We start from the raw sequence: 26,098 nt of genomic DNA on the forward strand, positions 1-26,098 counted from the left end.
CTTGCCTCCTTCTCCGCGCAGCTCTCGATTCCCCCCTCTCTCTCGCACCCTCCATATTACATCCAGCTCCAGGAGCTCCATCATAGCTCCTCGCTGTCGCTGGGAGGATGTTTTCTCCTCCGCTCGCCCCTTCCACCGTCATTTTCTCTCTACCCACCCTTGCCTCCTTTTCCGCGCAGCTCTCGATTCCCCCCTCTCTTTCGCACCCTCCATGTCATATTCCGCTCCAGGAGTTCCATCATAGCTCCTCACTGTCGCTGGGAGGATGTTTTCTCCTCTGCTCGCCCCTTCCACCGTCATTTTCTCTCTACCCACCCTTGCCTCCTTCTCCGCGCAGCTCTCGATTCCCCCCTCTCTTTCGCACCCTCCATGTCATATTCCGCTCCAGGAGCTCCATCATAGCTCCTCGCTGTCGCTGGGAGGATGTTTTCTCCTCCGCTCGCCCCTTCCACCGTCATTTTCTCTCTACCCACCCTTGCCTCCTTCTCCGCGCAGCTCTCGATTCCACCCTCTCTTTCGCACCCTCCATGTCATATTCCGCTCCAGGAGCTCCATCATAGCTCCTCACTGTCGCTGGGAGGATGTTTTCTCCTCCGCTCGCCCCTTCCCCCGTCATTTTCTCTCTACCCACCCTTGCCTCCTTTTCCGCGCAGCTCTCGATTCCCCCCTCTCTTTCGCACCCTCCATGTCATATTCCACTCCAGGAGCTCCATCATAGCTCCTTGCTGTCGCTGGGAGGATGTTTTCTCCTCCGCTCGCCCCTTCCACCGTCATTTTCTCTCTACCCACCCTTGCCTCCTTTTCCGCGCAGCTCTCGATTCCCCCTCTCTTTCGCACCCTCCATGTCATATTCCGCTCCAGGAGTTCCATCATAGCTCCTCACTGTCGCTGGGAGGATGTTTTCTCCTCCGCTCGCCCCTTCCACCGTCATTTTCTCTCTACCCACCCTTGCCTCCTTCTCCGCGCAGCTCTCGATTCCCTCCTCTCTCTCGCACCCTCCATATTACATCCAGCTCCAGGAGCTCCATCATAGCTCCTCGCTGTCGCTGGGAGGATGTTTTCTCCTGCGCTCGCCCCTTCCACCGTCATTTTCTCTCTACCCACCCTTGCCTCCTTCTCCGCGCAGCTCTCGATTCCCCCCTCTCTTTCGCACCCTCCATGTCATATTCCGCTCCAGGAGCTCCATCATAGCTCCTCGCTGTCGCTGGGAGGATGTTTTCTCCTGCGCTCGCCCCTTCCACCGTCATTTTCTCTCTACCCACCCTTGCCTCCTTCTCCGCGCAGCTCTCGATTCCCCCCTCTCTTTCGCACCCTCCATGTCATATTCCGCTCCAGGAGCTCCATCATAGCTCCTCGCTGTCGCTGGGAGGATGTTTTCTCCTCCGCTCGCCCCTTCCACCGTCATTTTCTCTCTACCCACCCTTGCCTCCTTCTCCGCGCAGCTCTCGATTCCCCCCTCTCTCTCGCACCCTCCATATTACATCCAGCTCCAGGAGCTCCATCATAGCTCCTCGCTGTCGCTGGGAGGATGTTTTCTCCTCCGCTCGCCCCTTCCACCGTCATTTTCTCTCTACCCACCCTTGCCTCCTTTTCCGCGCAGCTCTCGATTCCCCCCTCTCTTTCGCACCCTCCATGTCATATTCCGCTCCAGGAGTTCCATCATAGCTCCTCACTGTCGCTGGGAGGATGTTTTCTCCTCTGCTCGCCCCTTCCACCGTCATTTTCTCTCTACCCACCCTTGCCTCCTTCTCCGCGCAGCTCTCGATTCCCCCCTCTCTTTCGCACCCTCCATGTCATATCCCGCTCCAGGAGCTCCATTATAGCTCCTGACTGTCGCTGGGAGGATGTTTTCTCCTCCGCTCGCCCCTTCCACCGTCATTTTCTCTCTACCCACCCTTGCCTCCTTCTCCGCGCAGCTCTCGATTCCCCCCTCTCTTTCGCACCCTCCATGTCATATTCCGCTCCAGGAGCTCCATCATAGCTCCTCGCTGTCGCTGGGAGGATGTTTTCTCCTCCGCTCGCCCCTTCCACCGTCATTTTCTCTCTACCCACCCTTGCCTCCTTCTCCGCGCAGCTCTCGATTCCCCCCTCTCTTTCGCACCCTCCATGTCATATTCCGCTCCAGGAGCTCCATCATAGCTCCTCGCTGTCGCTGGGAGGATGTTTTCTCCTCCGCTCGCCCCTTCCCCCGTCATTTTCTCTCTACCCACCCTTGCCTCCTTTTCCGCGCAGCTCTCGATTCCCCCCTCTCTTTCGCACCCTCCATGTCATATTCCGCTCCAGGAGCTCCATCATAGCTCCTCGCTGTCGCTGGGAGGATGTTTTCTCCTCCGCTCGCCCCTTCCACCGTCATTTTCTCTCTACCCACCCTTGCCTCCTTCTCCGCGCAGCTCTCGATTCCCCCCTCTCTTTCGCACCCTCCATGTCATATTCCACTCCAGGAGCTCCATCATAGCTCCTCGCTGTCACTGGGAGGATGTTTTCTCCTCCGCTCGCCCCTTCCACCGTCATTTTCTCTCTACCCACTCTTGCCTCCTTCTCCGCGCAGCTCTGGATTCCCCCCTCTCTCTCGCACCCTCCATATTACATCCAGCTCCAGGAGCTCCATCATAGCTCCTCGCTGTCGCTGGGAGGATGTTTTCTCCTCCGCTCGCCCCTTCCACCGTCATTTTCTCTCTACCCACCCTTGCCTCCTTTTCCGCGCAGCTCTCGATTCCCCCCTCTCTTTCGCACCCTCCATGTCATATTCCGCTCCAGGAGTTCCATCATAGCTCCTCACTGTCGCTGGGAGGATGTTTTCTCCTCCGCTCGCCCCTTCCACCGTCATTTTCTCTCTACCCACCCTTGCCTCCTTTTCCGCGCAGCTCTCGATTCCCCCCTCTCTTTCGCACACTCCATGTCATATTCCGCTCCAGGAGTTCCATCATAGCTCCTCACTGTCGCTGGGAGGAAGTTTTCTCCTCCGCTCGCAACTTCCACCGTCATTTTCTCTCTACCCACCCTTGCCTCCTTTTCCGCGCAGCTCTCGATTCCCCCCTCTCTTTCGCACCCTCCATGTCATATTCCGCTCCAGGAGCTCCATCATAGCTCCTTGCTGTCGCTGGGAGGATGTTTTCTCCTCCGCTCGCCCCTTCCACCGTCATTTTCTCTCTACCCACCCTTGCCTCCTTTTCCGCGCAGCTCTCGATTCCTCCCTCTCTTTCGCACCCTCCATGTCATATTCCGCTCCAGGAGTTCCATCATAGCTCCTCACTGTCGCTGGGAGGATGTTTTCTCCTCCGCTCGCCCCTTCCACCGTCATTTTCTCTCTACCCACCCTTGCCTCCTTCTCCGCGCAGCTCTCGATTCCCCCCTCTCTTTTGCACCCTCCATGTCATATTCTGCTCCAGGAGCTCCATCATAGCTCCTCGCTGTCGCTGGGAGGATGTTTTCTCCTCCGCTCGCCCCTTCCACCGTCATTTTCTCTCTACCCACCCTTGCCTCCTTCTCCGCGCAGCTCTCGATTCCCCCCTCTCTCTCGCACCCTCCATATTACATTCAGCTCCAGGAGCTCCATCATAGCTCCTCGCTGTCGCTGGGAGGATGTTTTCTCCTCCGCTCGCCCCTTCCACCGTCATTTTCTCTCTACCCACCCTTGCCTCCTTTTCCGCGCAGCTCTCGATTCCCCCCTCTCTTTCGCACCCTCCATGTCATATTCCGCTCCAGGAGTTCCATCATAGCTCCTCGCTGTCGCTGGGAGGATGTTTTCTCCTCTGCTCGCCCCTTCCACCGTCATTTTCTCTCTACCCACCCTTGCCTCCTTCTCCGCGCAGCTCTCGATTCCCCCCTCTCTTTCGCACCCTCCATGTCAAATTCCGCTCCAGGAGCTCCATCATAGCTCCTCGCTGTCTCTGGGAGGATGTTTTCTCCTCCGCTCGCTCCTTCCACCGTCATTTTCTCTCTACCCACCCTTGCCTCCTTCTCCGCGCAGCTCTCGATCCCCCCCTCTCTTTCGCACCCTCCATGTCATATTCCGCTCCAGGAGCTCCATCATAGCTCCTCGCTGTCGCTGGGAGGATGTTTTCTCCTCCGCTCGCCCCTTCCACCGTCATTTTCTCTCTACCCACCCTTGCCTCCTTTTCCGCGCAGCTCTCGTTTCCCCCCTCTCTTTCGCACCCTCCATGTCACATTCCGCTCCAGGAGCTCCATCATAGCTCCTCGCTGTCGCTGGGAGGATGTTTTCTCCTCCGCTCGCCCCTTCCACCGTCATTTTCTCTCTATCCACCCTTGCCTCCTTCTCCGCGCAGCTCTCGATTCCCCCCTCTCTTTCGCACCCTCCATGTCATATTCCGCTCCAGGAGCTCCATCATAGCTCCTCGCTGTCGCTGGGAGGATGTTTTCTCCTCCGCTCGCCCCTTCCACCGTCATTTTCTCTCTACCCACCCTTGCCTCCTTCTCCGCGCAGCTCTCGATTCCCTCCTCTCTCTCGCACCCTCCATATTACATCCAGCTCCAGGAGCTCCATCATAGCTCCTCGCTGTAGCTGGGAGGATGTTTTCTCCTCCGCTCGCCCCTTCCACCGTCATTTTCTCTCTACCCACCCTTGCCTCCTTTTCCGCGCAGCTCTCGATTCCTCCCTCTCTTTCGCACCCTCCATGTCATATTCCGCTCCAGGAGCTCCATCATAGCTCCTTGCTGTCGCTGGGAGGATGTTTTCTCCTCCGCTCGCCCCTTCCACCGTCATTTTCTCTCTACCCACCCTTGCCTCCTTCTCCGCGCAGCTCTCGATTCCCTCCTCTCTCTCGCACCCTCCATATTACATCCAGCTCCAGGAGCTCCATCATAGCTCCTCGCTGTCGCTGGGAGGATGTTTTCTCCTCCGCTCGCCCCTTCCACCGTCATTTTCTCTCTACCCACCCTTGCCTCCTTCTCCGCGCAGCTCTCGATTCCCTCCTCTCTCTCGCACCCTCCATATTACATCCAGCTCCAGGAGCTCCATCATAGCTCCTCGCTGTCGCTGGGAGGATGTTTTCTCCTCCGCTCGCCCCTTCCACCGTCATTTTCTCTCTACCCACCCTTGCCTCCTTTTCCGCGCAGCTCTCGATTCCCCCCTCTCTTTCGCACCCTCCATGTCATATTCCGCTCCAGGAGCTCCATCATAGCTCCTTGCTGTCGCTGGGAGGATGTTTTCTCCTCCGCTCGCCCCTTCCACCGTCATTTTCTCTCTACCCACCCTTGCCTCCTTCTCCGCGCAGCTCTCGATTCCCCCCTCTCTCTCGCACCCTCCATATTACATCCAGCTCCAGGAGCACCATCATAGCTCCTCGCTGTCGCTGGGAGGATGTTTTCTCCTCCGCTCGCCCCTTCCACCGTCATTTTCTCTCTACCCACCCTTGCCTCCTTTTCCGCGCAGCTCTCGATTCCCCCCTCTCTTTCGCACCCTCCATGTCATATTCCGCTCCAGGAGTTCCATCATAGCTCCTCACTGTCGCTGGGAGGATGTTTTCTCCTCCGCTCGCCCCTTCCACCGTCATTTTCTCTCTACCCACCCTTGCCTCCTTCTCCGCGCAGCTCTCGATTCCCCCCTCTCTTTCGCACCCTCCATGTCATATTCCGCTACAGGAGCTCCATCATAGCTCCTTGCTGTCGCTGGGAGGATGTTTTCTCCTCCGCTCGCCCCTTCCACCGTCATTTTCTCTCTACCCACCCTTGCCTCCTTCTCCGCGCAGCTCTCGATTCCCCCCTCTCTCTCGCACCCTCCATATTACATCCAGCTCCAGGAGCTCCATCATAGCTCCTCGCTGTCGCTGGGAGGATGTTTTCTCCTCCGCTCGCCCCTTCCACCGTCATTTTCTCTCTACCCACCCTTGCCTCCTTTTCCGCGCAGCTCTCGATTCCCCCCTCTCTTTCGCACCCTCCATGTCATATTCCGCTCCAGGAGTTCCATCATAGCTCCTCACTGTCGCTGGGAGGATGTTTTCTCCTCCGCTCGCCCCTTCCACCGTCATTTTCTCTCTACCCACCCTTGCCTCCTTCTCCGCGCAGCTCTCGATTCCCTCCTCTCTCTCGCACCCTCCATATTACATCCAGCTCCAGGAGCTCCATCATAGCTCCTCGCTGTCGCTGGGAGGATGTTTTCTCCTCCGCTCGCCCCTTCCACCGTCATTTTCTCTCTACCCACCCTTGCCTCCTTCTCCGCGCAGCTCTCGATTCCCTCCTCTCTCTCGCACCCTCCATATTACATCCAGCTCCAGGAGCTCCATCATAGCTCCTCGCTGTCGCTGGGAGGATGTTTTCTCCTCCGCTCGCCCCTTCCACCGTCATTTTCTCTCTACCCACCCTTGCCTCCTTTTCCGCGCAGCTCTCGATTCCCCCCTCTCTTTCGCACCCTCCATGTCATATTCCGCTCCAGGAGCTCCATCATAGCTCCTTGCTGTCGCTGGGAGGATGTTTTCTCCTCCGCTCGCCCCTTCCACCGTCATTTTCTCTCTACCCACCCTTGCCTCCTTCTCCGCGCAGCTCTCGATTCCCTCCTCTCTCTCGCACCCTCCATATTACATCCAGCTCCAGGAGCTCCATCATAGCTCCTCGCTGTCGCTGGGAGGATGTTTTCTCCTCCGCTCGCCCCTTCCACCGTCATTTTCTCTCTACCCACCCTTGCCTCCTTCTCCGCGCAGCTCTCGATTCCCTCCTCTCTCTCGCACCCTCCATATTACATCCAGCTCCAGGAGCTCCATCATAGCTCCTCGCTGTCACTGGGAGGATGTTTTCTCCTCCGCTCGCCCCTTCCACCGTCATTTTCTCTCTACCCACCCTTGCCTCCTTTTCCGCGCAGCTCTCGATTCCCCCCTCTCTTTCGCACCCTCCATGTCATATTCCGCTCCAGGAGCTCCATCATAGCTCCTTGCTGTCGCTGGGAGGATGTTTTCTCCTCCGCTCGCCCCTTCCACCGTCATTTTCTCTCTACCCACCCTTGCCTCCTTCTCCGCGCAGCTCTCGATTCCCCCCTCTCTCTCGCACCCTCCATATTACATCCAGCTCCAGGAGCTCCATCATAGCTCCTCGCTGTCGCTGGGAGGATGTTTTCTCCTCCGCTCGCCCCTTCCACCGTCATTTTCTCTCTACCCACCCTTGCCTCCTTTTCCGCGCAGCTCTCGATTCCCCCCTCTCTTTCGCACCCTCCATGTCATATTCCGCTCCAGGAGTTCCATCATAGCTCCTCACTGTCGCTGGGAGGATGTTTTCTCCTCCGCTCGCCCCTTCCACCGTCATTTTCTCTCTACCCACCCTTGCCTCCTTCTCCGCGCAGCTCTCGATTCCCCCCTCTCTTTCGCACCCTCTATGTCATATTCCGCTCCAGGAGCTCCATCATAGCTCCTCGCTGTCGCTGGGAGGATTTTTTCTCCTCCGCTCGCCCCTTCCACCGTCATTTTCTCTCTACCCACCCTTGCCTCCTTTTCCGCGCAGCTCTCGATTCCCCCCTCTCTTTCGCACCCTCCATGTCATATTCCGCTCCAGGAGTTCCATCATAGCTCCTCACTGTCGCTGGGAGGATGTTTTCTCCTCCGCTCGCCCCTTCCACCGTCATTTTCTCTCTACCCACCCTTGCCTCCTTCTCCGCGCAGCTCTCGATTCCCTCCTCTCTCTCGCACCCTCCATATTACATCCAGCTCCAGGAGCTCCATCATAGCTCCTCGCTGTCGCTGGGAGGATGTTTTCTCCTCCGCTCGCCCCTTCCACCGTCATTTTCTCTCTATCCACCCTTGCCTCCTTCTCCGCGCAGCTCTCGATTCCCTCCTCTCTCTCGCACCCTCCATATTACATCCAGCTCCAGGAGCTCCATCATAGCTCCTCGCTGTCGCTGGGAGGATGTTTTCTCCTCCGCTCGCCCCTTCCACCGTCATTTTCTCTCTACCCACCCTTGCCTCCTTTTCCGCGCAGCTCTCGATTCCCCCCTCTCTTTCGCACCCTCCATGTCATATTCCGCTCCAGGAGCTCCATCATAGCTCCTTGCTGTCGCTGGGAGGATGTTTTCTCCTCCGCTCGCCCCTTCCACCGTCATTTTCTCTCTACCCACCCTTGCCTCCTTCTCCGCGCAGCTCTCGATTCCCCCTCTCTTTCGCACCCTCCATGTCATATTCCGCTCCAGGAGCTCCATCATAGCTCCTCGCTGTCGCTGGGAGGATGTTTTCTCCTCTGCTCGCCCCTTCCACCGTCATTTTCTCTCTACCCACCCTTGCCTCCTTTTCCGCGCAGCTCTCGATTCCCCCCTCTCTTTCGCACCCTCCATGTCATATTCCGCTCCAGGAGTTCCATCATAGCTCCTCACTGTCGCTGGGAGGATGTTTTCTCCTCCGCTCGCCCCTTCCACCGTCATTTTCTCTCTACCCACCCTTGCCTCCTTTTCCGCGCAGCTCTCGATTCCCCCCTCTCTTTCGCACCCTCCATGTCATATTCCGCTCCAGGAGCTCCATCATAGCTCCTTGCTGTCGCTGGGAGGATGTTTTCTCCTCCGCTCGCCCCTTCCACCGTCATTTTCTCTCTACCCACCCTTGCCTCCTTCTCCGCGCTGCTCTCGATTCCCCCCTCTCTTTCGCACCCTCCATGTCATATTCCGCTCCAGGAGTTCCATCATAGCTCCTCACTGTCGCTGGGAGGATGTTTTCTCCTCCGCTCGCCCCTTCCACCGTCATTTTCTCTCTACCCACCCTTGCCTCCTTCTCCGCGCAGCTCTCGATTCCCTCCTCTCTCTCGCACCCTCCATACTACATCCAGCTCCAGGAGCTCCATCATAGCTCCTCGCTGTCGCTGGGAGGATGTTTTCTCCTCCGCTCGCCCCTTCCACCGTCATTTTCTCTCTACCCACCCTTGCCTCCTTCTCCGCGGAGCTCTCGATTCCCTCCTCTCTCTCGCACCCTCCATATTACATCCAGCTCCAGGAGCTCCATCATAGCTCCTCGCTGTCGCTGGGAGGATGTTTTCTCCTCCGCTCGCCCCTTCCACCGTCATTTTCTCTCTACCCACCCTTGCCTCCTTTTCCGCGCAGCTCTAGATTCCCCCCTCTCTTTCGCACCCTCCATGTCATATTCCGCTCCAGGAGCTCCATCATAGCTCCTTGCTGTCGCTGGGAGGATGTTTTCTCCTCCGCTCGCCCCTTCCACCGTCATTTTCTCTCTACCCACCCTTGCCTCCTTCTCCGCGCAGCTCTCGATTCCCTCCTCTCTCTCGCACCCTCCATATTACATCCAGCTCCAGGAGCTCCATCATAGCTCCTCGCTGTCGCTGGGAGGATGTTTTCTCCTCCGCTCGCCCCTTCCACCGTCATTTTCTCTCTACCCACCCTTGCCTCCTTCTCCGCGCAGCTCTCGATTCCCTCCTCTCTCTCGCACCCTCCATATTACATCCAGCTCCAGGAGCTCCATCATAGCTCCTCGCTGTCGCTGGGAGGATGTTTTCTCCTCCGCTCGCCCCTTCCACCGTCATTTTCTCTCTACCCACCCTTGCCTCCTTTTCCGCGCAGATCTCGATTCCCCCCTCTCTTTCGCACCCTCCATGTCATATTCCGCTCCAGGAGCTCCATCATAGCTCCTTGCTGTCGCTGGGAGGATGTTTTCTCCTCCGCTCGCCCCTTCCACCGTCATTTTCTCTCTACCCACCCTTGCCTCCTTCTCCGCGCAGCTCTCGATTCCCCCCTCTCTCTCGCACCCTCCATATTACATCCAGCTCCAGGAGCTCCATCATAGCTCCTCGCTGTCGCTGGGAGGATGTTTTCTCCTCCGCTCGCCCCTTCCACCGTCATTTTCTCTCTACCCACCCTTGCCTCCTTTTCCGCGCAGCTCTCGATTCCCCCCTCTCTTTCGCACCCTCCATGTCATATTCCGCTCCAGGAGTTCCATCATAGCTCCTCACTGTCGCTGGGAGGATGTTTTCTCCTCCGCTCGCCCCTTCCACCGTCATTTTCTCTCTACCCACCCTTGCCTCCTTCTCCGCGCATCTCTCGATTCCCCCCTCTCTTTCGCACCCTCCATGTCATATTCCGCTACAGGAGCTCAATCATAGCTCCTTGCTGTCGCTGGGAGGATGTTTTCTCCTCCGCTCGCCCCTTCCACCGTCATTTTCTCTCTACCCACCCTTGCCTCCTTCTCCGCGCAGCTCTCGATTCCCCCCTCTCTCTCGCACCCTCCATATTACATCCAGCTCCAGGAGCTCCATCATAGCTCCTCGCTGTCGCTGGGAGGATGTTTTCTCCTCCGCTCGCCCCTTCCACCGTCATTTTCTCTCTACCCACCCTTGCCTCCTTTTCCGCGCAGCTCTCGATTCCCCCCTCTCTTTCGCACCCTCCATGTCATATTCCGCTCCAGGAGTTCCATCATAGCTCCTCACTGTCGCTGGGAGGATGTTTTCTCCTCCGCTCGCCCCTTCCACCGTCATTTTCTCTCTACCCACCCTTGCCTCCTTCTCCGCGCAGCTCTCGATTCCCTCCTCTCTCTCGCACCCTCCATATTACATCCAGCTCCAGGAGCTCCATCATAGCTCCTCGCTGTCGCTGGGAGGATGTTTTCTCCTCCGCTCGTCCCTTCCACCGTCATTTTCTCTCTACCCACCCTTGCCTCCTTCTCCGCGCAGCTCTCGATTCCCTCCTCTCTCTCGCACCCTCCATATTACATCCAGCTCCAGGAGCTCCATCATAGCTCCTCGCTGTCGCTGGGAGGATGTTTTCTCCTCCGCTCGCCCCTTCCACCGTCATTTTCTCTCTACCCACCCTTGCCTCCTTTTCCGCGCAGCTCTCGATTCCCCCCTCTCTTTCGCACCCTCCATGTCATATTCCGCTCCAGGAGCTCCATCATAGCTCCTTGCTGTCGCTGGGAGGATGTTTTCTCCTCCGCTCGCCCCTTCCACCATCATTTTCTCTCTACCCACCCTTGCCTCCTTCTCCGCGCAGCTCTCGATTCCCTCCTCTCTCTCGCACCCTCCATATTACATCCAGCTCCAGGAGCTCCATCATAGCTCCTCGCTGTCGCTGGGAGGATGTTTTCTCCTCCGCTCGCCCCTTCCACCGTCATTTTCTCTCTACCCACCCTTGCCTCCTTTTCCGCGCAGCTCTCGATTCCCCCCTCTCTTTCGCACCCTCCATGTCATATTCCGCTCCAGGAGCTCCATCATAGCTCCTTGCTGTCGCTGGGAGGATGTTTTCTCCTCCGCTCGCCCCTTCCACCGTCATTTTCTCTCTACCCACCCTTGCCTCCTTCTCCGCGCTGCTCTCGATTCCCCCCTCTCTTTCGCACCCTCCATGTCAAATTCCGCTCCAGGAGTTCCATCATAGCTCCTCACTGTCGCTGGGAGGATGTTTTCTCCTCCGCTCGCCCCTTCCACCGTCATTTTCTCTCTACCCACCCTTGCCTCCTTCTCCGCGCAGCTCTCGATTCCCTCCTCTCTCTCGCACCCTCCATATTACATCCAGCTCCAGGAGCTCCATCATAGCTCCTCGCTGTCGCTGGGAGGATGTTTTCTCCTCCGCTCGCCCCTTCCACCGTCATTTTCTCTCTACCCACCCTTGCCTCCTTCTCCGCGCAGCTCTCGATTCCCTCCTCTCTCTCGCACCCTCCATATTACATCCAGCTCCAGGAGCTCCATCATAGCTCCTCGCTGTCGCTGGGAGGATGTTTTCTCCTCCGCTCGCCCCTTCCACCGTCATTTTCTCTCTACCCACCCTTGCCTCCTTTTCCGCGCAGCTCTAGATTCCCCCCTCTCTTTCGCACCCTCCATGTCATATTCCGCTCCAGGAGCTCCATCATAGCTCCTTGCTGTCGCTGGGAGGATGTTTTCTCCTCCGCTCGCCCCTTCCACCGTCATTTTCTCTCTACCCACCCTTGCCTCCTTCTCCGCGCAGCTCTCGATTCCCTCCTCTCTCTCGCACCCTCCATATTACATCCAGCTCCAGGAGCTCCATCATAGCTCCTCGCTGTCGCTGGGAGGATGTTTTCTCCTCCGCTCGCCCCTTCCACCGTCATTTTCTCTCTACCCACCCTTGCCTCCTTCTCCGCGCAGCTCTCGATTCCCTCCTCTCTCTCGCACCCTCCATATTACATCCAGCTCCAGGAGCTCCATCATAGCTCCTCGCTGTCGCTGGGAGGATGTTTTCTCCTCCGCTCGCCCCTTCCACCGTCATTTTCTCTCTACCCACCCTTGCCTCCTTTTCCGCGCAGCTCTCGATTCCCCCCTCTCTTTCGCACCCTCCATGTCATATTCCGCTCCAGGAGCTCCATCATAGCTCCTTGCTGTCGCTGGGAGGATGTTTTCTCCTCCGCTCGCCCCTTCCACCGTCATTTTCTCTCTACCCACCCTTGCCTCCTTCTCCGCGCAGCTCTCGATTCCCCCCTCTCTCTCGCACCCTCCATATTACATCCAGCTCCAGGAGCTCCATCATAGCTCCTCGCTGTCGCTGGGAGGATGTTTTCTCCTCCGCTCGCCCCTTCCACCGTCATTTTCTCTCTACCCACCCTTGCCTCCTTTTCCGCGCAGCTCTCGATTCCCCCCTCTCTTTCGCACCCTCCATGTCATATTCCGCTCCAGGAGTTCCATCATAGCTCCTCACTGTCGCTGGGAGGATGTTTTCTCCTCCGCTCGCCCCTTCCACCGTCATTTTCTCTCTACCCACCCTTGCCTCCTTCTCCGCGCATCTCTCGATTCCCCCCTCTCTTTCGCACCCTCCATGTCATATTCCGCTACAGGAGCTCCATCATAGCTCCTTGCTGTCGCTGGGAGGATGTTTTCTCCTCCGCTCGCCCCTTCCACCGTCATTTTCTCTCTACCCACCCTTGCCTCCTTCTCCGCGCAGCTCTCGATTCCCCCCTCTCTCTCGCACCCTCCATATTACATCCAGCTCCAGGAGCTCCATCATAGCTCCTCGCTGTCGCTGGGAGGATGTTTTCTCCTCCGCTCGCCCCTTCCACCGTCATTTTCTCTCTACCCACCCTTGCCTCCTTTTCCGCGCAGCTCTCGATTCCCCCCTCTCTTTCGCACCCTCCATGTCATATTCCGCTCCAGGAGTTCCATCATAGCTCCTCACTGTCGCTGGGAGGATGTTTTCTCCTCCGCTCGCCCCTTCCACCGTCATTTTCTCTCTACCCACCCTTGCCTCCTTCTCCGCGCAGCTCTCGATTCCCTCCTCTCTCTCGCACCCTCCATATTACATCCAGCTCCAGGAGCTCCATCATAGCTCCTCGCTGTCGCTGGGAGGATGTTTTCTCCTCCGCTCGCCCCTTCCACCGTCATTTTCTCTCTACCCACCCTTGCCTCCTTTTCCGCGCAGCTCTCGATTCCCCCCTCTCTTTCGCACCCTCCATGTCATATTCCACTCCAGGAGCTCCATCATAGCTCCTTGCTGTCGCTGGGAGGATGTTTTCTCCTCCGCTCGCCCCTTCCACCGTCATTTTCTCTCTACCCACCCTTGCCTCCTTCTCCGCGCAGCTCTCGATTCCCTCCTCTCTCTCGCACCCTCCATATTACATCCAGCTCCAGGAGCTCCATCATAGCTCCTCGCTGTCGCTGGGAGGATGTTTTCTCCTCCGCTCGCCCCTTCCACCGTCATTTTCTCTCTACCCACCCTTGCCTCCTTCTCCGCGCAGCTCTCGATTCCCTCCTCTCTCTCGCACCCTCCATATTACATCCAGCTCCAGGAGCTCCATCATAGCTCCTCGCTGTCGCTGGGAGGATGTTTTCTCCTCCGCTCGCCCCTTCCACCGTCATTTTCTCTCTACCCACCCTTGCCTCCTTTTCCGCGCAGCTCTCGATTCCCCCCTCTCTTTCGCACCCTCCATGTCATATTCCGCTCCAGGAGCTCCATCATAGCTCCTTGCTGTCGCTGGGAGGATGTTTTCTCCTCCGCTCGCCCCTTCCACCGTCATTTTCTCTCTACCCACCCTTGCCTCCTTTTCCGCGCAGCTCTCGATTCCCCCCTCTCTTTCGCACCCTCCATGTCATATTCCGCTCCAGGAGCTCCATCATAGCTCCTTGCTGTCGCTGGGAGGATGGTTTCTCCTCTGCTCGCCCCTTCCACCGTCATTTTCTCTCTACCCACCCTTGCCTCCTTCTCCGCGTAGCTCTCGATTCCCCCCTCTCTCTCGCACCCTCCATATTACATCCAGCTCCAGGAGCTCCATCATAGCTCCTCGCTGTCGCTGGGAGGATGTTTTCTCCTCCGCTCGCCCCTTCCACCGTCATTTTCTCTCTACCCACCCTTGCCTCCTTTTCCGCGCAGCTCTCGATTCCCCCCTCTCTTTCGCACCCTCCATGTCATATTCCGCTCCAGGAGTTCCATCATAGCTCCTCACTGTCGCTGGGAGGATGTTTTCTCCTCCGCTCGCCCCTTCCACCGTCATTTTCTCTCTACCCACCCTTGCCTCCTTCTCCGCGCAGCTCTCGATTCCCCCCTCTCTTTCGCACCCTCCATGTCATATTCCGCTCCAGGAGCTCCATCATAGCTCCTCGCTGTCGCTGGGAGGATTTTTTCTCCTCCGCTCGCCCCTTCCACCGTCATTTTCTCTCTACCCACCCTTGCCTCCTTTTCCGCGGAGCTCTCGATTCCCCCCTCTCTTTCGCACCCTCCATGTCATATTCCGCTCCAGGAGTTCCATCATAGCTCCTCACTGTCGCTGGGAGGATGTTTTCTCCTCCGCTCGCCCCTTCCACCGTCATTTTCTCTCTACCCACCCTTGCCTCCTTCTCCGCGCAGCTCTCGATTCCCTCCTCTCTCTCGCACCCTCCATATTACATCCAGCTCCAGGAGCTCCATCATAGCTCCTCGCTGTCGCTGGGAGGATGTTTTCTCCTCCGCTCGCCCCTTCCACCGTCATTTTCTCTCTACCCACCCTTGCCTCCTTCTCCGCGCAGCTCTCGATTCCCTCCTCTCTCTCGCACCCTCCATATTACATCCAGCTCCAGGAGCTCCATCATAGCTCCTCGCTGTCGCTGGGAGGATGTTTTCTCCTCCGCTCGCCCCTTCCACCGTCATTTTCTCTCTACCCACCCTTGCCTCCTTTTCCGCGCAGCTCTCGATTCCCCCCTCTCTTTCGCACCCTCCATGTCATATTCCGCTCCAGGAGCTCCATCATAGCTTCTTGCTGTCGCTGGGAGGATGTTTTCTCCTCCGCTCGCCCCTTCCACCGTCATTTTCTCTCTACCCACCCTTGCCTCCTTCTCCGCGCAGCTCTCGATTCCCCCCTCTCTTTCGCACCCTCCATGTCATATTCCGCTCCAGGAGCTCCATCATAGCTCCTCGCTGTCGCTGGGAGGATGTTTTCTCCTCCGCTCGCCCCTTCCACCGTCATTTTCTCTCTACCCACCCTTGCCTCCTTTTCCGCGCAGCTCTCGATTCCCCCCTCTCTTTCGCACCCTCCATGTCATATTCCGCTCCAGGAGTTCCATCATAGCTCCTCACTGTCGCTGGGAGGATGTTTTCTCCTCCGCTCGCCCCTTCCACCGTCATTTTCTCTCTACCCACCCTTGCCTCCTTTTCCGCGCAGTTCTCGATTCCCCCCTCTCTTTCGCACCCTCCATGTCATATTCCGCTCCAGGAGTTCCATCATAGCTCCTCACTGTCGCTGGGAGGAAGTTTTCTCCTCCGCTCGCCCCTTCCACCGTCATTTTCTCTCTACCCACCCTTGCCTCCTTCTCCGCGTAGCTCTCGATTCCCCCCTCTCTCTCGCACCCTCCATATTACATCCAGCTCCAGGAGCTCCATCATAGCTCCTCGCTGTCGCTGGGAGGATGTTTTCTCCTCCGCTCGCCCCTTCCACCGTCATTTTCTCTCTACCCACCCTTGCCTCCTTTTCCGCGCAGCTCTCGATTCCCCCCTCTCTTTCGCACCCTCCATGTCATATTCCGCTCCAGGAGTTCCATCATAGCTCCTCACTGTCGCTGGGAGGATGTTTTCTCCTCCGCTCGCCCCTTCCACCGTCATTTTCTCTCTACCCACCCTTGCCTCCTTCTCCGCGCAGCTCTCGATTCCCCCCTCTCTTTCGCACCCTCCATGTCATATTCCGCTCCAGGAGCTCCATCATAGCTCCTCGCTGTCGCTGGGAGGATTTTTTCTCCTCCGCTCGCCCCTTCCACCGTCATTTTCTCTCTACCCACCCTTGCCTCCTTTTCCGCGCAGCTCTCGATTCCCCCCTCTCTTTCGCACCCTCCATTTCATATTCCGCTCCAGGAGTTCCATCATAGCTCCTCACTGTCGCTGGGAGGATGTTTTCTCCTCCGCTCGCCCCTTCCACCGTCATTTTCTCTCTACCCACCCTTGCCTCCTTCTCCGCGCAGCTCTCGATTCCCTCCTCTCTCTCGCACCCTCCATATTACATCCAGCTCCAGGAGCTCCATCATAGCTCCTTGCTGTCGCTGGGAGGATGTTTTCTCCTCCGCTCGCCCCTTCCACCGTCATTTTCTCTCTACCCACCCTTGCCTCCTTCTCCGCGCAGCTCTCGATTCCCCCCTTTCTCTCGCACCCTCCATATTACATCCAGCTCCAGGAGCTCCATCATAGCTCCTCGCTGTCGCTGGGAGGATGTTTTCTCCTCCGCTCGCCCCTTCCACCGTCATTTTCTCTCTACCCACCCTTGCCTCCTTTTCCGCGCAGCTCTCGATTCCCCCCTCTCTTTCGCACCCTCCATGTCATATTCCGCTCCAGGAGTTCCATCATAGCTCCTCACTGTCGCTGGGAGGATGTTTTCTCCTCCGCTCGCCCCTTCCACCGTCATTTTCTCTCTACCCACCCTTGCCTCCTTTTCCGCGCAGCTCTCGATTCCCCCCTCTCTTTCGCACCCTCCATGTCATATTCCGCTCCAGGAGTTCCATCATAGCTCCTCACTGTCGCTGGGAGGATGTTTTCTCCTCTGCTCGCCGCTTCCGCCGTCATTTTCTCTCCACCCACCCTTGCCTCCTTCTCCGCGCCGCTCTCGATTCCACCCTCTCTCTCGCACCCACCATGTTATATCCCGCTCCAGGAGATCCATCATAGCTCCTCCCTGTCGCTGGGAGGATGTTTTCTCCTCTGCTCGCCCCTTCCACCGTCATTTTCTCTCTACCCACCCTTGCCTCCTTTTCCGCGCTGCTCTCGATTCCCCCCTCTCTTTCGCACCCTCCATGTCAAATTCCGCTCCAGGAGTTCCATCATAGCTCCTCACTGTCACTGGGAGGATGTTTTCTCCTCCGCTCGCCCCTTCCACCGTCATTTTCTCTCTACCCACCCTTGCCTCCTTCTCCGCGCAGCTCTCGATTCCCCCCTCTCTTTCGCACCCTCCATGTCATATTCCGCTCCAGGAGTTCCATCATAGCTCCTCACTGTCGCTGGGAGGATGTTTTCTCCTCCGCTCGCCCCTTCCACCGTCATTTTCTCTCTACCCACCCTTGCCTCCTTTTCCGCGCAGCTCTCGATTCCCCCCTCTCTTTCGCACCCTCCATGTCATATTCCGCTCCAGGAGTTCCATCATAGCTCCTCGCTGTCGCTGGGAGGATGTTTTCTCCTCCGCTCGCCCCTTCCACCGTCATTTTCTCTCTACCCACCCTTGCCTCCTTCTCCGCGCAGCTCTCGATTCCCTCCTCTCTCTCGCACCCTCCATATTACATCCAGCTCCAGGAGCTCCATCATAGCTCCTCGCTGTCGCTGGGAGGATGTTTTCTCCTCCGCTCGCCCCTTCCACCGTCATTTTCTCTCTACCCACCCTTGCCTCCTTTTCCGCGCAGCTCTCGATTCCCCCCTCTCTTTCGCACCCTCCATGTCATATTCCGCTCCAGGAGCTCCATCATAGCTCCTTGCTGTCGCTGGGAGGATGTTTTCTCCTCCGCTCGCCCCTTCCACCGTCATTTTCTCTCTACCCACCCTTGCCTCCTTCTCCGCGCAGCTCTCGATTCCCCCCTCTCTTTCGCACCCTCCATGTCATATTCCGCTCCAGGAGCTCCATCATAGCTCCTCGCTGTCGCTGGGAGGATGTTTTCTCCTCCGCTCGCCCCTTCCACCGTCATTTTCTCTCTACCCACCCTTGCCTCCTTTTCCGCGCAGCTCTCGATTCCCCCCTCTCTTTCGCACCCTCCATGTCATATTCCGCTCCAGGAGTTCCATCATAGCTCCTCACTGTCGCTGGGAGGATGTTTTCTCCTCCGCTCGCCCCTTCCACCGTCATTTTCTCTCTACCCACCCTTGCCTCCTTCTCCGCGCAGCTCTCGATTCCCCCCTCTCTTTCGCACCCTCCATGTCATATTCCGCTCCAGGAGCTCCATCATAGCTCCTCGCTGTCGCTGGGAGGATTTTTTCTCCTCCGCTCGCCCCTTCCACCGTCATTTTCTCTCTACCCACCCTTGCCTCCTTGTCCGCGCAGCTCTCGATTCCCCCCTCTCTTTCGCACCCTCCATGTCATATTCCGCTCCAGGAGTTCCATCATAGATCCTCACTGTCGCTGGGAGGATGTTTTCTCCTCCGCTCGCCCCTTCCACCGTCATTTTCTCTCTACCCACCCTTGCCTCCTTCTCCGCGCAGCTCTCGATTCCCTCCTCTCTCTCGCACCCTCCATATTACATCCAGCTCCAGGAGCTCCATCATAGCTCCTCGCTGTCGCTGGGAGGATGTTTTCTCCTCCGCTCGCCCCTTCCACCGTCATTTTCTCTCTACCCACCCTTGCCTCCTTCTCCGCGCAGCTCTCGATTCCCTCCTCTCTCTCGCACCCTCCATATTACATCCAGCTCCAGGAGCTCCATCATAGCTCCTCGCTGTCGCTGGGAGGATGTTTTCTCCTCCGCTCGCCCCTTCCACCGTCATTTTCTCTCTACCCACCCTTGCCTCCTTTTCCGCGCAGCTCTCGATTCCCCCCTCTCTTTCGCACCCTCCATGTCATATTCCGCTCCAGGAGCTCCATCATAGCTCCTTGCTGTCGCTGGGAGGATGTTTTCTCCTCCGCTCGCCCCTTCCACCGTCATTTTCTCTCTACCCACCCTTGCCTCCTTCTCCGCGCAGCTCTCGATTCCCCCCTCTCTTTCGCACCCTCCATGTCATATTCCGCTCCAGGAGCTCCATCATAGCTCCTCGCTGTCGCTGGGAGGATGTTTTCTCCTCCGCTCGCCCCTTCCACCGTCATTTTCTCTCTACCCACCCTTGCCTCCTTTTCCGCGCAGCTCTCGATTCCCCCCTCTCTTTCGCACCCTCCATGTCATATTCCGCTCCAGGAGTTCCATCATAGCTCCTCACTGTCGCTGGGAGGATGTTTTCTCCTCCGCTCGCCCCTTCCACCGTCATTTTCTCTCTACCCACCCTTGCCTCCTTTTCCGCGCAGCTCTCGATTCCCCCCTCTCTTTCGCACCCTCCATGTCATATTCCGCTCCAGGAGTTCCATCATAGCTCCTCACTGTCGCTGGGAGGAAGTTTTCTCCTCCGCTCGCCCCTTCCACCGTCATTTTCTCTCTACCCACCCTTGCCTCCTTTTCCGCGCAGCTCTCGATTCCCCCCTCTCTTTCGCACCCTCCATGTCATATTCCGCTCCAGGAGCTCCATCATAGCTCCTTGCTGTCGCTGGGAGGATGTTTTCTCCTCCGCTCGCCCCTTCCACCGTCATTTTCTCTCTACCCACCCTTGCCTCCTTTTCCGCGCAGCTCTCGATTCCCCCCTCTCTTTCGCACCCTCCATGTCATATTCCGCTCCAGGAGCTCCATCATAGCTCCTTGCTGTCGCTGGGAGGATGTTTTCTCCTCCGCTTGCCCCTTCCACCGTCATTTTCTCTCTACCCACCCTTGCCTCCTTCTCCGCGCTGCTCTCGATTCCCCCCTCTCTTTCGCACCCTCCATGTCATATTCCGCTACAGGAGCTCCATCATAGCTCCTTGCTGTCGCTGGGAGGATGTTTTCTCCTCCGCTCGCCCCTTCCACCGTCATTTTCTCTCTACCCACCCTTGCCTCCTTTTCCGCGCAGCTCTCGATTCCCCCCTCTCTTTCGCACCCTCCATGTCATATTCCGCTCCAGGAGTTCCATCATAGCTCCTCACTGTCGCTGGGAGGATGTTTTCTCCTCCGCTCGCCCCTTCCACCGTCATTTTCTCTCTACCCACCCTTGCCTCCTTTTCCGCGCAGCTCTTGATTCCCCCCTCTCTTTCGCACCCTCCATGTCATATTCCGCTCCAGGAGTTCCATCATAGCTCCTCACTGTCGCTGGGAGGATGTTTTCTCCTCCGCTCGCCCCTTCCACCGTCATTTTCTCTCTACCCACCCTTGCCTCCTTTTCCGCGCAGCTCTCGATTCCCCCCTCTCTTTCGCACCCTCCATGTCATATTCCGCTCCAGGAGTTCCATCATAGCTCCTCACTGTCGCTGGAAGGAAGTTTTCTCCTCCGCTCGCCCCTTCCACCGTCATTTTCTCTCTACCCACCCTTGCCTCCTTTTCCGCGCAGCTCTCGATTCCCCCCTCTCTTTCGCACCCTCCATGTCATATTCCGCTCCAGGAGCTCCATCATAGCTCCTTGCTGTCGCTGGGAGGATGTTTTCTCCTCCGCTCGCCCCTTCCACCGTCATTTTCTCTCTACCCACCCTTGCCTCCTTTTCCGCGCAGCTCTCGATTCCCCCCTCTCTTTCGCACCCTCCATGTCATATTCCGCTCCAGGAGCTCCATCATAGCTCCTTGCTGTCGCTGGGAGGATGTTTTCTCCTCCGCTCGCCCCTTCCACCGTCATTTTCTCTCTACCCACCCTTGCCTCCTTCTCCGCGCAGCTCTCGATTCCCCCCTCTCTTTCGCACCCTCCATGTCATATTCCGCTCCAGGAGCTCCATCATAGCTCCTTGCTGTCGCTGGGAGGATGTTTTCTCCTCCGCTCGCCCCTTCCACCGTCATTTTCTCTCTACCCACCCTTGCCTCCTTCTCCGCGCAGCTCTCGATTCCCCCCTTTCTCTCGCACCCTCCATATTACATCCAGCTCCAGGAGCTCCATCATAGCTCCTCGCTGTCGCTGGGAGGATGTTTTCTCCTCTGCTCGCCGCTTCCGCCGTCATTTTCTCTCCACCCACCCTTGCCTCCTTCTCCGCGCCGCTCTCGATTCCACCCTCTCTCTCGCACCCACCATGTTATATCCCGCTCCAGGAGATCCATCATAGCTCCTCCCTGTCGCTGGGAGGATGTTTTCTCCTCTGCTCGCCCCTTCCACCGTCATTTTCTCTCTACCCACCCTTGCCTCCTTTTCCGCGCTGCTCTCGATTCCCCCCTCTCTTTCGCACCCTCCATGTCAAATTCCGCTCCAGGAGTTCCATCATAGCTCCTCACTGTCACTGGGAGGATGTTTTCTCCTCCGCTCGCCCCTTCCACCGTCATTTTCTCTCTACCCACCCTTGCCTCCTTCTCCGCGCAGCTCTCGATTCCCCCCTCTCTTTCGCACCCTCCATGTCATATTCCGCTCCAGGAGTTCCATCATAGCTCCTCACTGTCGCTGGGAGGATGTTTTCTCCTCCGCTCGCCCCTTCCACCGTCATTTTCTCTCTACCCACCCTTGCCTCCTTTTCCGCGCAGCTCTCGATTCCCCCCTCTCTTTCGCACCCTCCATGTCATATTCCGCTCCAGGAGTTCCATCATAGCTCCTCACTGTCGCTGGGAGGAAGTTTTCTCCTCCGCTCGCCCCTTCCACCGTCATTTTCTCTCTACCCACCCTTGCCTCCTTTTCCGCGCAGCTCTCGATTCCCCCCTCTCTTTCGCACCCTCCATGTCATATTCCGCTCCAGGAGCTCCATCATAGCTCCTTGCTGACGCTGGGAGGATGTTTTCTCCTCCGCTCGCCCCTTCCACCGTCATTTTCTCTCTACCCACCCTTGCCTCCTTCTCCGCGCAGCTCTCGATTCCCCCCTCTCTTTCGCACCCTCCATGTCATATTCCGCTCCAGGAGCTCCATCATAGCTCCTTGCTGTCGCTGGGAGGATGTTTTCTCCTCCGCTCGCCCCTTCCACCGTCATTTTCTCTCTACCCACCCTTGCCTCCTTCTCCGCGCAGCTCTCGATTCCCCCCTTTCTCTCGCACCCTCCATATTACATCCAGCTCCAGGAGCTCCATCATAGCTCCTCGCTGTCGCTGGGAGGATGTTTTCTCCTCCGCTCGCCCCTTCCACCGTCATTTTCTCTCTACCCACCCTTGCCTCCTTTTCCGCGCAGCTCTCGATTCCCCCCTCTCTTTCGCACCCTCCATGTCATATTCCGCTCCAGGAGTTCCATCATAGCTCCTCACTGTCGCTGGGAGGATGTTTTCTCCTCCGCTCGCCCCTTCCACCGTCATTTTCTCTCTACCCACCCTTGCCTCCTTTTCCGCGCAGCTCTCGATTCCCCCCTCTCTTTCGCACCCTCCATGTCATATTCCGCTCCAGGAGTTCCATCATAGCTCCTCACTGTCGCTGGGAGGATGTTTTCTCCTCTGCTCGCCGCTTCCGCCGTCATTTTCTCTCCACCCACCCTTGCCTCCTTCTCCGCGCCGCTCTCGATTCCACCCTCTCTCTCGCACCCACCATGTTATATCCCGCTCCAGGAGATCCATCATAGCTCCTCCCTGTCGCTGGGAGGATGTTTTCTCCTCTGCTCGCCCCTTCCACCGTCATTTTCTCTCTACCCACCCTTGCCTCCTTTTCCGCGCTGCTCTCGATTCCCCCCTCTCTTTCGCACCCTCCATGTCAAATTCCGCTCCAGGAGTTCCATCATAGCTCCTCACTGTCACTGGGAGGATGTTTTCTCCTCCGCTCGCCCCTTCCACCGTCATTTTCTCTCTACCCACCCTTGCCTCCTTCTCCGCGCAGCTCTCGATTCCCCCCTCTCTCTCGCACCCTCCATATTACATCCAGCTCCAGGAGCTCCATCATAGCTCCTCGCTGTCGCTGGGAGGATGTTTTCTCCTCCGCTCGCCCCTTCCACCGTCATTTTCTCTCTACCCACCCTTGCCTCCTTTTCCGCGCAGCTCTCGATTCCCCCCTCTCTTTTGCACCCTCCATGTCATATTCCGCTCCAGGAGTTCCATCATAGCTCCTCACTGTCGCTGGGAGGATGTTTTCTCCTCCGCTCGCCCCTTCCACCGTCATTTTCTCTCTACCCACCCTTGCCTCCTTTTCCGCGCAGCTCTTGATTCCCCCCTCTCTTTCGCACCCTCCATGTCATATTCCGCTCCAGGAGTTCCATCATAGCTCCTCACTGTCGCTGGGAGGATGTTTTCTCCTCCGCTCGCCCCTTCCACCGTCATTTTCTCTCTACCCACCCTTGCCTCCTTTTCCGCGCAGCTCTCGATTCCCCCCTCTCTTTCGCACCCTCCATGTCATATTCCGCTCCAGGAGTTCCATCATAGCTCCTCACTGTCGCTGGGAGGAAGTTTTCTCCTCCGCTCGCCCCTTCCACCGTCATTTTCTCTCTACCCACCCTTGCCTCCTTTTCCGCGCAGCTCTCGATTCCCCCCTCTCTTTCGCACCCTCCATGTCATATTCCGCTCCAGGAGCTCCATCATAGCTCCTTGCTGTCGCTGGGAGGATGTTTTCTCCTCCGCTCGCCCCTTCCACCGTCATTTTCTCTCTACCCACCCTTGCCTCCTTTTCCGCGCAGCTCTCGATTCCCCCCTCTCTTTCGCACCCTCCATGTCATATTCCGCTCCAGGAGCTCCATCATAGCTCCTTGCTGACGCTGGGAGGATGTTTTCTCCTCCGCTCGCCCCTTCCACCGTCATTTTCTCTCTACCCACCCTTGCCTCCTTCTCCGCGCAGCTCTCGATTCCCCCCTCTCTTTCGCACCCTCCATGTCATATTCCGCTCCAGGAGCTCCATCATAGCTCCTTGCTGTCGCTGGGAGGATGTTTTCTCCTCCGCTCGCCCCTTCCACCGTCATTTTCTCTCTACCCACCCTTGCCTCCTTCTCCGCGCAGCTCTCGATTCCCCCCTTTCTCTCGCACCCTCCATATTACATCCAGCTCCAGGAGCTCCATCATAGCTCCTCGCTGTCGCTGGGAGGATGTTTTCTCCTCCGCTCGCCCCTTCCACCGTCATTTTCTCTCTACCCACCCTTGCCTCCTTTTCCGCGCAGCTCTCGATTCCCCCCTCTCTTTCGCACCCTCCATGTCATATTCCGCTCCAGGAGTTCCATCATAGCTCCTCACTGTCGCTGGGAGGATGTTTTCTCCTCCGCTCGCCCCTTCCACCGTCATTTTCTCTCTACCCACCCTTGCCTCCTTTTCCGCGCAGCTCTCGATTCCCCCTCTCTTTCGCACCCTCCATGTCATATTCCGCTCCAGGAGTTCCATCATAGCTCCTCACTGTCGCTGGGAGGATGTTTTCTCCTCTGCTCGCCGCTTCCGCCGTCATTTTCTCTCCACCCACCCTTGCCTCCTTCTCCGCGCCGCTCTCGATTCCACCCTCTCTCTCGCACCCACCATGTTATATCCCGCTCCAGGAGCTCCATCATAGCTCCTCCCTGTCGCTGGGAGGATGTTTTCTCCTCTGCTCGCCCCTTCCACCGTCATTTTCTCTCTACCCACCCTTGCCTCCTTTTCCGCGCTGCTCTCGATTCCCCCCTCTCTTTCGCACCCTCCATGTCAAATTCCGCTCCAGGAGTTCCATCATAGCTCCTCACTGTCACTGGGAGGATGTTTTCTCCTCCGCTCGCCCCTTCCACCGTCATTTTCTCTCTACCCACCCTTGCCTCCTTCTCCGCGCAGCTCTCGATTCCCCCCTCTCTTTCGCACCCTCCATGTCATATTCCGCTCCAGGAGTTCCATCATAGCTCCTCACTGTCGCTGGGAGGATGTTTTCTCCTCCGCTCGCCCCTTCCACCGTCATTTTCTCTCTACCCACCCTTGCCTCCTTTTCCGCGCAGCTCTCGATTCCCCCCTCTCTTTCGCACCCTCCATGTCATATTCCGCTCCAGGAGTTCCATCATAGCTCCTCACTGTCGCTGGGAGGATGTTTTCTCCTCCGCTCGCCCCTTCCACCGTCATTTTCTCTCTACCCACCCTTGCCTCCTTCTCCGCGCAGCTCTCGATTCCCCCCTCTCTTTCGCACCCTCCATGTCATATTCCGCTCCAGGAGCTCCATCATAGCTCCTCGCTGTCGCTGGGAGGATGTTTTCTCCTCCGCTCGCCCCTTCCACCGTCATTTTCTCTCTACCCACCCTTGCCTCCTTCTCCGCGCAGCTCTCGATTCCCCCCTCTCTTTCGCATCCTCCATGTCATATTCCGCTCCAGGAGTTCCATCATAGCTCCTCACTGTCGCTGGGAGGATGTTTTCTCCTCCGCTCGCCCCTTCCACCGTCATTTTCTCTCTACCCACCCTTGCCTCCTTCTCCGCGCAGCTCTCGATTCCCCCCTCTCTTTCGCACCCTCCATGTCATATTCCGCTCCAGGAGCTCCATCATAGCTCCTCGCTGTCGCTGGGAGGATTTTTTCTCCTCCGCTCGCCCCTTCCACCGTCATTTTCTCTCTACCCACCCTTGCCTCCTTTTCCGCGCAGCTCTCGATTCCCCCCTCTCTTTCGCACCCTCCATGTCATATTCCGCTCCAGGAGTTCCATCATAGCTCCTCACTGTCGCTGGGAGGATGTTTTCTCCTCCGCTAGCCCCTTCCACCGTGATTTTCTCTCTACCCACCCTTGCCTCCTTTTCCGCGCAGCTCTCGATTCCCCCCTCTCTTTCGCACCCTCCATGTCATATTCCGCTCCAGGAGTTCCATCATAGCTCCTCACTGTCGCTGGGAGGATGTTTTCTCCTCCGCTCGCCCCTTCCACCGTCATTTTCTCTCTACCCACCCTTGCCTCCTTTTCCGCGCAGCTCTCGATTCCCCCCTCTCTTTCGCACCCTCCATGTCACATTCCGCTCCAGGAGTTCCATCATAGCTCCTCACTGTCGCTGGGAGGAAGTTTTCTCCTCCGCTCGCCCCTTCCACCGTCATTTTTTCTCTACCCACCCTTGCCTCCTTTTCCGCGCAGCTCTCGATTCCCCCCTCTCTTTCGCACCCTCCATGTCATATTCCGCTCCAGGAGCTCCATCATAGCTCCTCGCTGTCGCTGGGAGGATGTTTTCTCCTCCGCTCGCCCCTTCCACCGTCATTTTCTCTCTACCCACCCTTGCCTCCTTTTCCGCGCAGCTCTCGATTC

This window comes from Pelophylax lessonae (genome assembly GCF_965119305.1).
Source record: "Pelophylax lessonae genome assembly, chromosome: 13".
Lineage (NCBI taxonomy): Eukaryota > Metazoa > Chordata > Amphibia > Anura > Ranidae > Pelophylax > Pelophylax lessonae.